The sequence below is a fragment of the Aethalodelphis obliquidens genome, unplaced genomic scaffold (assembly GCF_003676395.1).
Source record: "Aethalodelphis obliquidens isolate GAN/ISIS:26980383/991018 unplaced genomic scaffold, ASM367639v1 scaffold2, whole genome shotgun sequence".
Lineage (NCBI taxonomy): Eukaryota > Metazoa > Chordata > Mammalia > Artiodactyla > Delphinidae > Aethalodelphis > Aethalodelphis obliquidens.
Window position 1 is genome coordinate 59,424,468 of NW_020837946.1, and position 15,839 is coordinate 59,440,306.

Consider the following 15,839-nt stretch of genomic DNA (forward strand, 5'->3'; position numbering starts at 1 on the left):
GTAGAAATAAACCCACACACCCACGGTCAATTAATCTTTGACAAAGAAGGCAAGAATATACAATGGAGAAAAGACAGTCTCTTCAGCAAGTGGTGTTGGGAAAGCTGGACAGCCACATGTAAATCAATGAAGTTAGAACACTCCCTCATACCATACACAAAAATAACCTCAAAATGGCTTAAAAACTTAAAGACATGACACCAGAAAACTCCTAGAAGAAAACATAGGAAAAACATTCTCTGACATAAATTGCAGCAATGTTTTCTTAGGTCAGTCTCCCAAAGCAAAAGAAATAAAAGCAAAAATAAACAAAGAGGACCTAAATCAAATTTATAAGCTTTTGCACAGCAAAGGAAATTGTAAACAAAACGAAGACAACCTATGGACTGGGAGAAAATATTTGCTAACAATGCAACCAAGAAGGGCTTAATTTCCAAAATACACAAACAGCTCAAACAACTCAATACCAAAAACCAAATAACCCAATCAAAAAATGGGCAGAAGACCTAAACAGACATTTCTCCAAACAAGGCACACAGGTGGACAAGAGGCACATGAAAAGATGCTCATCATCACTAATTATTAGAGAAATGTAAATCAAAAACTACAATAAGGTATCACCTCACACTGGTCAGAATGGCAACAATCAAAAAGTCTACAAATAATAAATGCTGAGAGGGTGTGGAGAAAAGGGAACCCTCCTACACTGTTGGTGGGAATGTAAATTGCTGCTGCCACTATGGAGAACGGTATGGAGGTTCCTTAAAAAGCTAAAAATAGAGCTACCATCTGATCCAGCAATCCCACTCTTGGGCAGGTATCTGGAAAAGATGAAAACTCTAATTAGAAAAGTTATATGCACCCCAATGTTCATCGAAGCACTATTTACAATAGCCAAGACACGGAAGCAACCTAAATGTCCATCAACAGATGAATGGATAAAGCAGATGTGGTACCTATATAAAATGGATATTACTCAGCCATAAAATTGAATGAAATAATGTCATTTGCAACAACATGGATGGACCTAGAGATTGTCATACTAAGTGAAGTAAGTCATACAAAGACAAATATCATATGATGTCACTTATTTGTGGAATCTAAAAAAGGATACAAATGACCTTATCTACAAAACAGAAACAGACTCTCAGACATAGAAAACAATCCTATGATTACCAAAAGGGAAGGGGGATGGGATAAGTCAGGAGTTAGGGATTAACAGATACAAACTACTATATATTTAATATATAAACAACAAGGACCTATTGTATAGCACAGAGAACTATATTCAATAACTTGTAATAACCTATAATGGAAAAGAATATATGTGTACATATGTACATATAGATACCTACATGTATATCTAACTGAATTACTTTACTGTACACTTGAAACTAACACATTATAAATTAACTATACTTCAATTTAAAAAGCTTGAAAAAATAAAATGGGCAAAAGATCTTAACAGATGTCTCAACAAAGAAGATATACGGATGGCAAACAGCATATGAAGAGTTGCTCAACATCATTTGTCAGTAGGAAAATGAAAATCAAAACAAGAATGAGATACCACTACATTCCTATATTAGAATGGCTAAAATACAGGAAACAGACAATACCAATTGCTGGTGAAGATGCAGAGCAAAGTAACTATCATTCATTGTTAGTGGGGATGCAAAATGGTACAGCTACTCTGGAAGACAGTTTGGCAGTTTCTTACAAAGCTAAATATAGTCTGACAGTACAATCCAGCAATTGCACTCCTAAGTATTTACCCAACTGATTTGAAAATTTATGTTCACACAAAATCTGCTCACACATGTTTATGACAGTTTTATTTATAACTGCCAAGAAATGGAAGCAACGAAGATGTCCTTCAATAGGAGAATAAACAAACTGTGGTACGTCTATACAGTGGAATGCTATTCAGTGATAAAACAAATGCTCAAGCCATGCAAAACACTGAATCTTAAATGTACATTTCTAAGTGAAAGAAGCCAGTCTACATACTATTTATTTGACTTTCTGAAAAAGGCAGAATTATAGAGAGAAAAAACCCGTGGTTGCCAGGGCTTCAGATAAGGATGGATAGGTGAAACACAGCCAAATTTTTAGGACAGTGAAAGTGTTCTGTGATACTGTAAAGGTGGATACATGATATTATGCATTTGTCAAAATGCATAGAACTTAGCACCCGGAGTGAAAGTTAATATATGAGGATTAAAACTACGATTTAGGAGGTTAGGGATTCCAGGATGGAATGCATACTGTGACAAAAGAATCTGATTGTATTACAAATGTATGAAATAACCTCCATGAAGGGAGTAGGGTGAGGGAGGTAGGGAAGGTGCTGACTTAGATAGTTTTAGAAATGAGCAGTCTGTAAGACTAAAGGCAAAACACCATACATAAGCACTCCATTCTAACTGATAAAGTTTGTTTCTCATAGGGGTACAGGTAATCAAAACCACGATACATATATGCTGGAATTAGACAATTAAATAGATGACAGATGGTACAAGTCAAATTTCTCAATGTTAGAGTGAGAAGTTTCAAACAAGCAAGAAGAAAAGGCTAGAATGATCCATTTGGTAATGGATTACAGTTAGAGAAATCGGTATGAACTCATACTTGGCTAAATATAGATACAGATAGATGTGTGTATATATATATGTATTTATAGATATGCATTATGCACAAGTTAGTATACCCACATATATTTCCTTGCTCTTTTAGCTGAGAGGGCTTAGAAGCAATAACATCTCAGTAGTAACAAGCACACATACCACCCAGATCTTGGTTTCTAATACCGAGATCTTCAATAAAAGGAACCAAGGATCCTTGACAAAACGGCTACTGCTAAGATGGGGACAGGGAATATACAAGCATCTAGTTGTGTCAAAAAATGTCCAAAAATATAAACCAGAACGAAACACGATTATGGAATATGTCAATGAAACACAGGAGCCAACTTAAAGAGCTACCGGTGGCCAATGCTGGAACAACTTGACTAAGAAAATAAATAAGTAATATTGGCTTATAACCCAAAATATAAAATAAATACCTATGAGTCTATGCTGATATGAAAAACGGTTGCATAAATAAATAAATAAATAAATGTGGTAGAAGAGACAATCTCCCATGAGAAGAATTTCAAATGCTTTATGTAGATATCTGCTATCAAGGAGGTAGAGCGTAACTCCCTTCTCAAGTGTGGGCTGTGCATAGTGACTTCCTCTCAAAGAGTTCAGTCTGGAAAGGGGATGACTCTACAGTAGAGAAACTTGGAAAATACTACCTTAACCAAATAATCAAAGTCAATGTTAACAACGCTAAATCACCTTGACAGTATATATTCTTGATATGGTGTGATGAAAATGGTACATCTGTTGTCTTTCCCAGAAAACCTATCATCTGAGTCTGATCTTGAAAAAATATCAGACAAATCACAAGTGAGGAACATTCTCCTAAATACCTGACCAGTATCCCTCAAATTGGCCAGTTCGTCAACAACAAGGAAAGTCTGAGAAACTGGAACAATCAAAGGAGTCTAAGGAGACAGGACCACTAAATATGAAGTGATATCCTGGAAGGGGTGCAGGAACAGAAAAAGGATACTACGTAAAAACAAAGGAAGTCTGAATAAACAATAGACTTTCGTTACTAATAACGCATCAATACTGACTCATAAAAATGCTAAAAGATAAAAATTGTCAATTCATAATTCTCTATCCTTTAAAATATCCTCTAGGAATGAAGGTAAAAGAAAGACCTTCTCAAACGAAGAAAAGCGTTGGTGAATTTGTAGCCAGCAGACCTGTTTTATGAGAATTTCTAGGGGAAGTTCTTCTGTCAGAGAGGAAATGATACCAGTCGGAAACTTAGAACATCAGAAATGAAGGAAGAACAACAGCAACGTAACCAAAAATAATTCCAAAAATGGGAAGGGGATGAAGTGAAAACTGACTTTAAAAGATATAGATGGCTGTTTGAAAAAAAAAATTATTGCAGAGGAAATTCATTCTCCAATATGGTTGGGACAATATTAAAGTCCTTTCAAAAACTTCACTGAAAAAGGTAGGATATGAAACTATATATACAGTGTAAACTAAAATTTGTTTCTATGTATTAAATATAGAAACACTCAGAGCTCTGGGTGGTGGCATTTTAGGAGATTTTAAAAAACAGTTTTATGTTTCCAAATATTCAACAGAAGTACTATTACACTTATTATCAGGGAAAGATAACCATGATTTAAAAATCCACTGTCTTGCTGGACTTCGTCTTAGACTCTTGGCATAAACATTTCCCTTTAGGCACACAATATAAGCTTCAATGACTCATCTGAATGTAAATCTGGCTCACAGACTTTAAACCAAATAGATAAAAAAGAATTCCTGTAATATCCTAGGACACATAGGCTTGCTGCTATCATCTACTGGCTCAGAACCCACGTCTAAGTATCTCAAAAGACTTATGAACAAGATCAAATCTTGTTAATTTCCACATCATACGTGTTAAGAAGACAGTGAAAAAGAAATTATGACTCTGATTGAAGGGAATGCATGTAGTTTTTAAAGCACAATGCTTAGTGCAATCAAACCTGTTGCAAAATGTGATGTCAACATTATTCTCCTAACTGCTTCTGTCCTATTTCTTCATACACAAGGGATGAAGACTAACTCCCAGATGTGATACTGATTGCATTATGCTGTTATCTGAGTACACCAGAGGAAGGAGACTGATATTTCAGAAGTCAGCTGAATGTGCGTCACCGGGGAGGAATAGTGAACAGCTACTATTTCCTGTCCGGCCTTCTTCCAGGGCCAGACCTCCCCGCTGTCAGAGCTGAGCCCACAGTGGTATCTCACCCACACTGACTCAGAATTGGGGTAGAGGGACCGCAGGACCTACACTAGATCAGTCCATGTCCTTCCCCAAGGTTTTCTAACAGTAGCTGCTGGGAAAAAAAACAGGAATAGCTGGTGACCATGTTTCCAGGCTTGGGGAGAGGTGGAAGTAGAGCCCTTGGCCTCTATTAGCCCAAGGCCAGCGCCACACCAGCTCTTCCTGTGGACTTTGCCTTTGAACTGGCTTAAAATGGGTTTCTGCCACCTGTATCCTCCATAGTTTGGAGTTATATAGTAACTTAGTAACTGCGTTCTTTTGAATCAGGAAAACATCGGGGGTGGTGAATCATGAAACTTTCTTTTTTCAGAAATCCTTTGGGTTCAAGTGACGTGGCTCTTACAACGTGTGAGGTATTTTGGCACTTAGCTCCAGTCTCTCTCAGTACCACATTCTGATACAATTATCCGTTTAACCAGTCTCTGTCCTAGGCTGTTTAAGCTGTTAGGCTGTTTGCTCTTTGAAGTCAAGAATTCGTTTTATTGGACTTTGTAGCTCCAGAACCAAAGTTTGTATCTGCGTGGCACACAGTGGGCACTTAATACATGTCAGTTGATTTTAAAAGAAGTAAATATAATCATTTTTCCCCTATTACGGAATTACTTCACTCCTTCAAACTTAATTGGAAATTTGTGGCTTGGCTGGAAAAATTAATTTATTTAAGAAAAAGGGGGTTATTAACCCATTTAGTAGCATAAGAAACTACAAAGAGAATGATTAAACTAATTAAGAAAACAAATTGTTTCAAGCAGGTCATAGCCGTTTAAATCATATAGAAATAATTTGTGGGCTGAGTTACAAATAATGTGCCACTACCTATTCATCCTAGGTCCCTGAGGATGTCTATTAAGTCACACTTTGTTAGCCTGATTCATTTACTATTTCTACCTGAAATATTCTATAAATCAACTTTTCATTAACCTTTTATTTGAAAGGTGATACCTGGAGTTATACACAAAATTTGCTCACAAACATAAATTCTCTTAAAATCTACAAAATATAACAGAAGGGGGGTGCCAAACCTAATAAAATTCTTGCTTATTTTTGTCTTGTATTTAACTCTTTCAGAAACATCCTAATTTTATTCATGCCCCAGGCATATACTACTCAGTATAAATACCTAAAATCAAATCTCATTACCACTCTCTAATATTTATTATCATTAACGATTGACTGGACAGGGGTACAGTACAAAAGCCTACTCATACCTCATTCCTGGATGCTGTCTAGTATAACGACCTTCAAACTAGGTGTCCAAATTCACTTCACCCTCAGTCTTCCCTTTCTTAGCTGTTGGAGCTGCATCCTTCTGCGTGATTGGGCCAAGAACCCTGAAGTCGTCCTTGACTTCTCTCCTTCTCTCTCACCTCACATTTAATTCATCAGAAGATCCTAGGACTCCATTTTCAAAATCCACCCAGAATGTAACACTTTCCACGGCCTCCAATGTGACTACAATCTCTCTCTCTCCCCATGAGGCACCACATGAGCTGCTCAGGAGTCAGAGTTTAGTGACATTGCTATGTAAAACTATTTCCATTCTCACCTGATGATTTACGTGAACAAGCTTTTCCAGTGCTTACATATCTAAAAACCAAGAAGTGGAGAATTGATGTTAACCCCCTGCTGCCTATAGATAACAAATTCATTTTTAAAAAGCACCCAAGTCATTCAATGATGCCTTTACAGTTATAATTTAATATTTAATAATTATTCCTAAATATATATAAAATATTTATTTTGTTTTGACAATTGTATACTACTACTAACTATCATTCAACTCAGAAGAAAAATTTTAAAGGAAACTTACGGTCATTAGAAATTTTAAAACATTAAGCTTTAAATATATACTTATTTTTGATACATGGAAGTATAAGAGTGTGGTCGATAAGAGACTTTCAATCGTAAAAATACATTACAACTTGGAGGTGCCACGTTAACCCTGGGCAGCTCACATTTGGACACTTAACACGAAGGAAGATTATCTTCCGTTTTATTTAAGACACTTATGTTTGGGTCTTTGTTACTGTAGCTAAATCTGTATATTGACTAATACATTGTCGCAATTTAAAAGTCATCAGGTCTGGACAAAGATTCATTACAATAGGATAAAATTCTACGTGGCAAATAGAATGGGAATATCGTTTAAAGGAGAAAAAGAAGTAATATAACATTGCCAACTGTTACAGAAGAGCTTATTCGTATATTTTTTAAATGATGAGTAACAAAATATTTCCCATAATGTCCAACTCTGGGCTAATACACAGTAAGCATTCTATAAAAACTTGCTAGTTAATAGAATCACTTCTTGGGGAAAGCTGTTTGACTTACAGGATTGGGACTTAATATCTTTCTATGGACTTGCAGATCAGATGCCCCTTCATTTAGTAAAGTGAAATTATCAACAACATATTAGATTGGAAGATATATGAATGGATGAATGAATGAATGAATAAATGAGTTGGATATTTTGGCTAATTCAGAGGTTCCCAAGTACCAGTTATCTTACAAAAGAAAATAAAATTTACTATTAATATTTCCACTTTCATCCAAACATTTTGCGCCATGTAACTAAAAACTTCAGCTGTAAGGTTAGACGCGTAGAAACACTGGAATGGCCACCAGAGGGAGCCCAAGTGTTTTTCTGAACATACCAGACACCAAAAAGAAAACATAAAATATTAAAGCTGGGGGAACAGGGGACGGGTGTGTGTAGGGGAAGGGACCATTACCGGTTTCAGTCAAAAGAATATCTTGTTGAATGACACAGCCATTTTTGCAATATGTTACAAATTCCTTTACTAGGTAGTTGTACATTGCAATGCTTTGAAAATTTAAATAGAAGAATTTGTTAATATAATATTAAAAAAGCTCACATACCCTAAAACTAGAAGGTGCAGGGTGGACTGCCATGATGACATCCATGATTCTCTGCTGGGCCCCTAAACGAGCCAGGTGCCTTCTCCAGCTTATCTTCTTTACTCTCTTACAGCTCTTACACTCTACCCCATCCGTCTCTGTAGTCAACTTTGGGTGTGGTTTCCTCACTTTGTTTGGGATTGGGCTATCAAATTACAGCACCAAATCAGTGCTTGGTGTGACTTGGGAATTGTTCATTCTCTTAGCTGAGCTAAGTTACAAGGACATTAAGATGAATGACTTTTCATTTGGCATCTTGCCGTCTTCCCAGAATTGAGCACTGGACCAAGTCCTAATAGGACGCAAGCTTTTATAAGGTTTCCCAGACCCAATCTCCTCCTAAACCAGAACCTACTGGACAGCCTCAGAGATCCCCAGTCTAGGATAATATCCCTGGACTGAGGTTACCAACAAGGGTGTGATTTCCTTTGGAATGAACCTCCAGGGAAGCTTAATGTGGTGTTTTATGTTTGGGAGCAGTGTAAAGTTTGGGAATTTCCCCCCTGCTTTACCTTATTTGATCTCCCAACAATCCTTTTGCTGTGGTTCACTGGGGAAATCACCATTTTATCGATGAGGAAACTGAGGGTCAGAGTGCTAAGACTTGTTCAGTGTTGCTGGCTATTAAGTGTCAGGGACAGAAGCTGATGCACCTCTGGGGACACAGACTATAACAATGAATATGTATTGAATCCAGTCATATTAGTATATTCTGAGACAGAAATAAAATTCTCATCTTCCTTTCTGTCAAATTACGAATAGGTAGAAAGTCGGATGGAAGTGAATTTAATGGCTTAGCACCTGTTTTACGGGGTATTTTCATAGTATGTTTTCCTAAGTTTCTTTTTCATGTCCGGATGGGATAATTTTATCCTGTATGCAAATAAATTAGCAGAAACCAGATTAAATTCCACAAGGTTAGGTCCTCTGCTGAATGCTGCTAGATTTAACATGTTGATTAAAGCCTTGACTATGGAATCAAAAGCATTCTTATTAAATTTGACAATGATACCCAGTTGGGTGGGGTGGCTGGCACTTAGGAAAACTGGAATGAAATTTAAAATAACCTTGACAAATGGAAAAGGAAAAAGAGGTCAAAATTCAATTGAAAGCTTTGCAGAGTGATTCATTCAAGAGAAGGGGGAAAAAAACAAAGGAGAACCACAGAAATCAGAGAGCACTGACTGGGCAATTATAGCAGAAAAAGAGCTGGAGATCAGAGTGAACAATAGGCTTCAAAGGCATCAGCTCCAGATCTGTCATTTTTAAAAGGAAGGCATGATATTGGGATGTACAAATAGGGGGAAATTCAAGCTAATTCCCCATCTGCATTCAAAACAGATCAACCTTTAGTTAACGAAAAAAAAAAAAAAGGTCTTTTGTTGGAACCCTGAAATGCCTGATGCTTAGAAGTCAGATTTTGACTTTGCAAGGGCTCCTAGCAAGTAGAGTCCAAAATAATGAAAAGTTTTTTATTTTGAAAGGTTTTGAAAAGCTCTGGTACTCTGTTCCTTTGTTCACGCATCGTTCTCCTTTCCCTTCCACCTGGGTAACATCTACGTTCCATCAAGAGCGCGCGGAGGCATTTCCTCCTCTTCCGGGAGGTCTGCTCTGAGCCCCTCCCCTTCTCCTGAGAACCACACAGCCCCATGTGCCTCCTGAGAGTATGTAGGGGTGCCAGCACTGGCGCTTGGCCTGCCTCATCTCACTAATCCTCCTGGCAGGCCCCTCGGCTTCCACCGCTATGCCACTACTCCCACACTACTGTTACTGTTACTACTGTAGCTGGGGAAACAGAGGAGTAAGAGGTTAACTAACTTGTCCACCTTCACATGGTTAGTAAGCAGCAGAGCTGGACTTAACTCAAGCCCGCAGAGCCTCTAAGCCACGCGGTCACGCCACGGCCTCCCGACCACACGTGCCACAGCGCTGCAGCGTGCTGGCTTGTGTTCACACGTCTGCTTCCGTCCCCGGCTGCAACTCCCTGAAGGTGCTACACTATTTTCATGGCTCCACGCGGCGCCTGGGATCCATCAATACATATGCATTCGATTAAAGGTCTTCAAGCAACTAGACAGCACATTCTACGGGTACTTCTGAATCATTCTCTGACTGAAGGAAAATTGAAAATAAAACAAGGTTGGAGAGAACTTGAACATTTATAAAAACTGGCAATAAGAATTCTGAACAAAGCCTGATCATATGACGAAAAGTTGGTGTTACGATTTTCTTTTCTGGAAATTCTAAAGAATGAAAATGGTTAAATATAAATTTATATATACATCTGCATGTGTCCATATATGTACATATGGGTGTGTATATGTGCATCTATCTGTAATGTAATTTTACCTAAAGGTAAAGAGAACAACTATAGAATATTTTACTATCTATGGACTCAGGGCAGTCTTGACACCGAATTATTAGAAAAGAATCCAAATCCTAAATGACATGTAATCACTAGATTAATTTATCCCATCTGATAACACTACAATTTTCTCTCCTAAACCTAAGATGTATTTTGCAAATAATTTGGTTTCAATTTGTCAAAACAAGGACGATAAACATTCAAATACATCAAACATAAAAGATACTATATATTTTATTCCCACAGTCAATCAAGATAACATGCTAGCAGCGCCAAGTGACTGGTGGTGAACATAACTGCCTGCAGCACAGAACAAAATATTTCTGAAGACAGCAGTGTACTCTCCCATAACTCTGGAATCAGCAGTGTAGTGTCTTACTATCAACATGACATTATGTTCCTGGCCCTGCTGAGAGTGGAACTAATTCTCAGCAGGAATGCCAATAGTGAACAGCCTCACCTCAAGGCCGTGGCATCTGTTAAAGTGAGAGCAGGGAGAGGCTGCTGGCTAGAGAGATTGGGGAATATCATTTCTTTTATGATTATTATTTTTAACCATTGAACACTACCCAGGTTCTCTGTGATATCTTGCCCAAGTCAAATTCTGACTACAGAAAACACTGAGAACGTATTCAAAGCAAGGTTATGTGGTTAACTCAGCGGCAGCCCTAGATCAGCATGGCAGCAATACTCAAAGGCTCTCCTCCTAAAAACGTAGAGACACCGACAGTAGAACACTGAATCAGTCACCAAATATAATTTGTAATATTATAAAAATAACTCTAAAATATATTTGCGAACCACCACCCCAATACACCCCGATAGGTGCTCTTTCATCAAGCAAACTCACAGCTTGCAGGTCCTGTGAACACTGCCGAAGAACATTCAGAGGCAACAAACACATGGCATAATTGACAACAGAAGATCAGATGTTCAGAGAGTTCCCTGCACTTACTATGTACTATGTAGATGAAGGTCAAGTACACATCATCTTAAAAATTCAATCAGAAACAGAAACAGACTTACAGATATAAAAAACAAACTTAAGGTTACCAGAGGGGGAACGTGGCGGGGAGGGATAAATCAGGGGCTTGGGATGAACGTACACACACTACTATATGTAAGACAGATAACCAACAAGGACCTACTGTATCGCACAGGGAGCTCTACTCAATATTCAGTGATAACCGATAGAAGAATCTAAACAAGAATGAATATATGTATATTTATAACTGAGTCACTTTGCTGTACACCTGAAACTAACACAGCTTTGTAAATCAACTACGCTCCAACAAAATTTTAAAAAGAGAGAAAAAAAAATTCAATCAGTATGCCACTGCAGAAGCTAGAGAGAGAGGGCACAGGCCAGCTTTTGTATGAGGAGAGGAAGGGATGGAATGAAAAGCAGAAAGAAATTCAGCAAGGGCCTCTTGCCCCATAAAATGCATGATTCACAAACACAAACACAAACATTTCTTCAGAGACCAAGAGCTGAAGTTGTCCTTGGCACCTTCGACATTAGCGGGCTGTTTTTTCCCGGGAGGTGGGGCTTGCTGAGCTACGCGTTCTAATAGGCCAGCTAAGGAATGAGTATTTACGCACTACGAACACGTAATTTCGGGCCAGCAACACTGCTAAATCTAATCTTCTCTTGGGTGATAAGCAACTTGTCCTTCAAATGAAAACGAGCCGCTCAGGGTTTTCTGCCTTCAAGCGTTTGGTTGGTTTGCTCTCCTGTGTAGAGCTTCGTACCCTCAGCCAGTCACATGTGTGTTGCTTCAGTGTGGTGACGGTGCTGGTTAAAACATTCTCACCCTAGACCAGAGGGAAATGGCTGCTGGGGTAAAGCTGTGAACTCTGGCCGGATGTCCCAATCAGCTCTGGACGCCTACCAGTCACGTTTTAAAGTAGGATTTTAAAAACTGTGTTCCACCATAAACTGTTGGTTTGAATTCAATTTGAAAGCTGGAGTTGAAAGGTTTTACAGAGTCTTATGGGGTTTTCTAAGTTTTTTTTTTTTAATATTTTAAGTCTCTATAAGGATACACAACTTCCTTTTTCTTCATCTGACCCAGAATCATAGCCAATCTACAATGGTAAAATAAGACATCATCGTTTAATTGGTGGAAAATATTCTAATCTGTTTTCTCTAACCTTGAAAAAGAGCAACAATAGAGGTAAATGTTACTATAGTCCCTAAAAATTCCTAAAATTGCTAACCTATTGACCCTAGTAATGACTTACTATTGCTCTCTCCTTAATGAGAATTTTCACAAAGCATGTAAACCATGTCCTTACCATCTGCCATTTAAAACCTTATGTCTTTATAATAATTGCCAAAAATTATTCTTCATATAAATAACCCATGATTTTTTAAAAGTTTGGGAAGATTTAAGTAATCTTCTTAAAAGGAGACCAACCAAATAGCTTTACAAAACCCCCAGTCTTGCTTGTTCTTAGCATCTAGCATCAGTTCTTCCAGTGCTTGGGAAACCTCTGGGCTCTGAGTTGATAGTGCTTTATATTGGGAATGTATCCTTGCGTATTTCACGAGAAGCTTACTAATCACACTGTCAACGTTATCACTGCCTAAAAAATGAAGCCCTCAAATGACCCTTTTGGAAACAAGATGTTCGTAAATCAGAGAATGGGATTCTTTTGATATCTTCCTGAGTCTATTTTCTGGCTCCTTCCACACTGAGGAAGAAACGTATAAACTTCTAAAACTACAAAACTCCTTAGCAGTTGCCTCTCAAAAGAATGGAGCACAGTGAGCAACAAAGTCTATCTACGCAGCAAAATATTATAGACAAGCTCATTCCGTCAAAGGGCAACCGTCACATTCAACTAGAAAGCGTTCTTTTCATTGCGATTTTTATGTTCTGTGTTAAACATGGTCAGTCAGGTATGCCACTTATAGGAGACAGAAAAATAAAATAAAATTTAAACAGATCAAAGAGAAGAATCTATAAAACCAGCAAGCCCAAACAATTGCAACCCTGACAAAATGGTCTTCTTGCTTTATTGGTTCAATGTTAATTTTTCTAACATTTTTATCAATTATTTTACAGGTTCCGGTATCCTGTGTCATCTAAAGTTGAATGATGTCCCTATGAATTATAATAAGTAGTAGACAAAATACTCCAGCAAGTTAACTGCCGACCTATTTGTTTCTATGGAAGTGCAATTTATGAAAAGAAAGTTCTTTTTATGAAAGGTAAGGCTCGGTCTGGAAATAAAATATAGCTGGCAAGGCAGCTCAAAACACCATTTACTGACGCTTGCATATTTGATTGAAAGTTAAACATGGTGATTAACAAAATCAGGAGTAGAGCTAGAAAAAAGAATTTATTCTTTCCATAAAGAATCTGTTTGGACACTGAGACAATAGTCTAAGTGCTTTTGTTTCAGTCCACAGGCATATTATTGCTATTTAGAGAAACACAAAGGGAATATAATATTGCCCAGCATGTAGTTAAAGAGGGTAACGGATGAAAGAAATCATCCTAACACAACTTGTCTCTCTTTTTCTTTTTAAAGTAAGACATTTCTGTATTGCTTGTTTTTGCTTTTGTTTTTTTTAAAATATATTTATTTATTTGACTTATTTATTTTTGGCTGTGTTGGGTCTTCATTGCTGCACACAGGCTTTCTCTAGTTGCGGCAAGTGGGGGCTACTCTTTGTTGCGGTGCGCGGCTTCTCATTGTGGTAGCTCCTCTTGTTGTGGAGCACGGGCTGTAGGCGCATGGGCTTCAGTAGTTGTGACACGCGGGCTCAGTAGTTGTGGCTCGCGGGCTCTAGAGCGCAGGCTCAGTAATTGTGACGCATGGGCTCAGCTGCTCCGCGGCATGTGGGATCGTCCTGGACCAGGGATTGTCCTGGACCAGGGCTCGAACCCACGTCCCCTGCATTGGCAGGTGGATTCTTAACCACTGCGCCACTAGGGAAGTCCCCAACTTGTCTCTTATAAAGGAAAAAATTCAATTAACATTAACACCACTTTAAGGCTCTTAGGCTTCTTTTTATCTTTCTAGAGCTTCAACTCTACTCATGAATGTCTTTCATCTCATTTGCTTTATTTTGACTGATGGCATTGGAGAGCTTTCCTAATAGCATGCGGTGATGTTGTATCCACTCTACTTGCTGACAGAGAAAAAGTATGCTTCCTCTTGCTAGTGAGTTTGATATAGAATGACCCAAACAAATACAAATAAGTATATACTATGACTAGTTACTGGGGAGACAGGTTGGCCAGCCCCCTAAATCTCTGAGGGCAAGACGCTGTTAAATTCATTGTATCTGACTTTCTGCAAAACTTCAAACTCCTCTTTTGTCATGAAGTGAGCTACATGACAGCTGGCAGGCTTTCTGCTTAGAACGTTGTATCTGTCGTTCCACTGTGGGGAGGTCCAACCTAAAGGTCACCGGGTGCCTAAGAGAGACAGAGCATCCTTTGGAAGCTTAGAACATTTGAGACCTCCTGGGGCCCGGCCATTCTGTGTGTGCTCTCCACACCACTGACAGTCCCCTGCTGAGGAAGCACCAGGCCCTTTTATCATCTTTATTTGGCTAATGATCCATGTATTATTTGTTACAGCGTGCTTTGGGACATCCATGTCCAAAATGGTGCTAAGATCAGTTACTTTAGCATCTAAAGCCTATTGTTTTAGACTCTCCATGAACCTGATCATCTACAGCTTTACTCAACATACAAAGATACATTTTTTAAATAGCAAAATAGCATTACAAAGGTTCACTGAACACAGACATTTTACGGAGGGTTAGTAGACATTTGATCATGTCCAAAACGTCCATTGGACATTTGGTCCACATCAAAAGGTCCTTGAAATTTGGTTGTATCCAAAAAGTTCCTAAGCATATTTGGTCCATGACAAATGGTTTTGGGCAGGGCAAATATCAAGGACCTTTTGGCATGGACCAAATGTCTCTATAGATGCTTTTGGACCAGATCAAATGTCCTTCAAGGTTAAGGAGAGCCATAAAATGTAAATGTAAATGTACAGTAAATGTAAATGTAAATGTAAAAGGACAGTCACTTTCTAAGGGGTAGGGCATTTTTCAGAGGAGAAAAGACAGCTAGAAAATGATACAAGACTTGATAAAATAATAATTATTGCAACAGTCCTCACCTCTACTGAGCTCTATTATATGACTCTCTATGCTTTCCACAGATTCTCTCACTCAGTATTCACGATGGCCTCTTAAGGTAGTCACAACCAACACCCACATTTTCAAGACGAGGCAAGGATGTTTCGAGAAGTCAAGTGGCTTGCACAGAGTCCCACAGCTAGGAACTGAAGTCCTCTGCTGAACCAAGTCAACGAGGATTTGGTGTGACATTTGAAGTGACGTTGCTAGGTCTTGAACCCAAATTTGTAGTGGTATAGCAGTGGACCAGAATTCCCAACCAGCCCTTTAAAACCAACGTTATGAAAACAGGAGGACCTAAAGAAAGCTAGAGTCAGACCTCCGAAAAGCAATACAGAAACAGTCTGAAATTACCACAGACACCAGCCCTGAAGCAGGGAAAGGACAGAAAAGGGAGACAGTTCTGTAGCACTGTCACTTGGGTACAGCAACTGCGGAACACAATGACAAGTCAATACAATTGAGAGCCACCAGGCA

General features: G+C 38.5%; 1 protein-coding gene across 1 annotated transcript in view; it reads right to left on the bottom strand.

Moving 5' to 3' along the window:
- Positions 1-15,839, bottom strand: part of RAPGEF4 (Rap guanine nucleotide exchange factor 4) — a 234,699-nt gene that overhangs the window by 117,978 nt on the left and 100,882 nt on the right. The gene's annotated exons all lie outside the window — the stretch shown is intronic.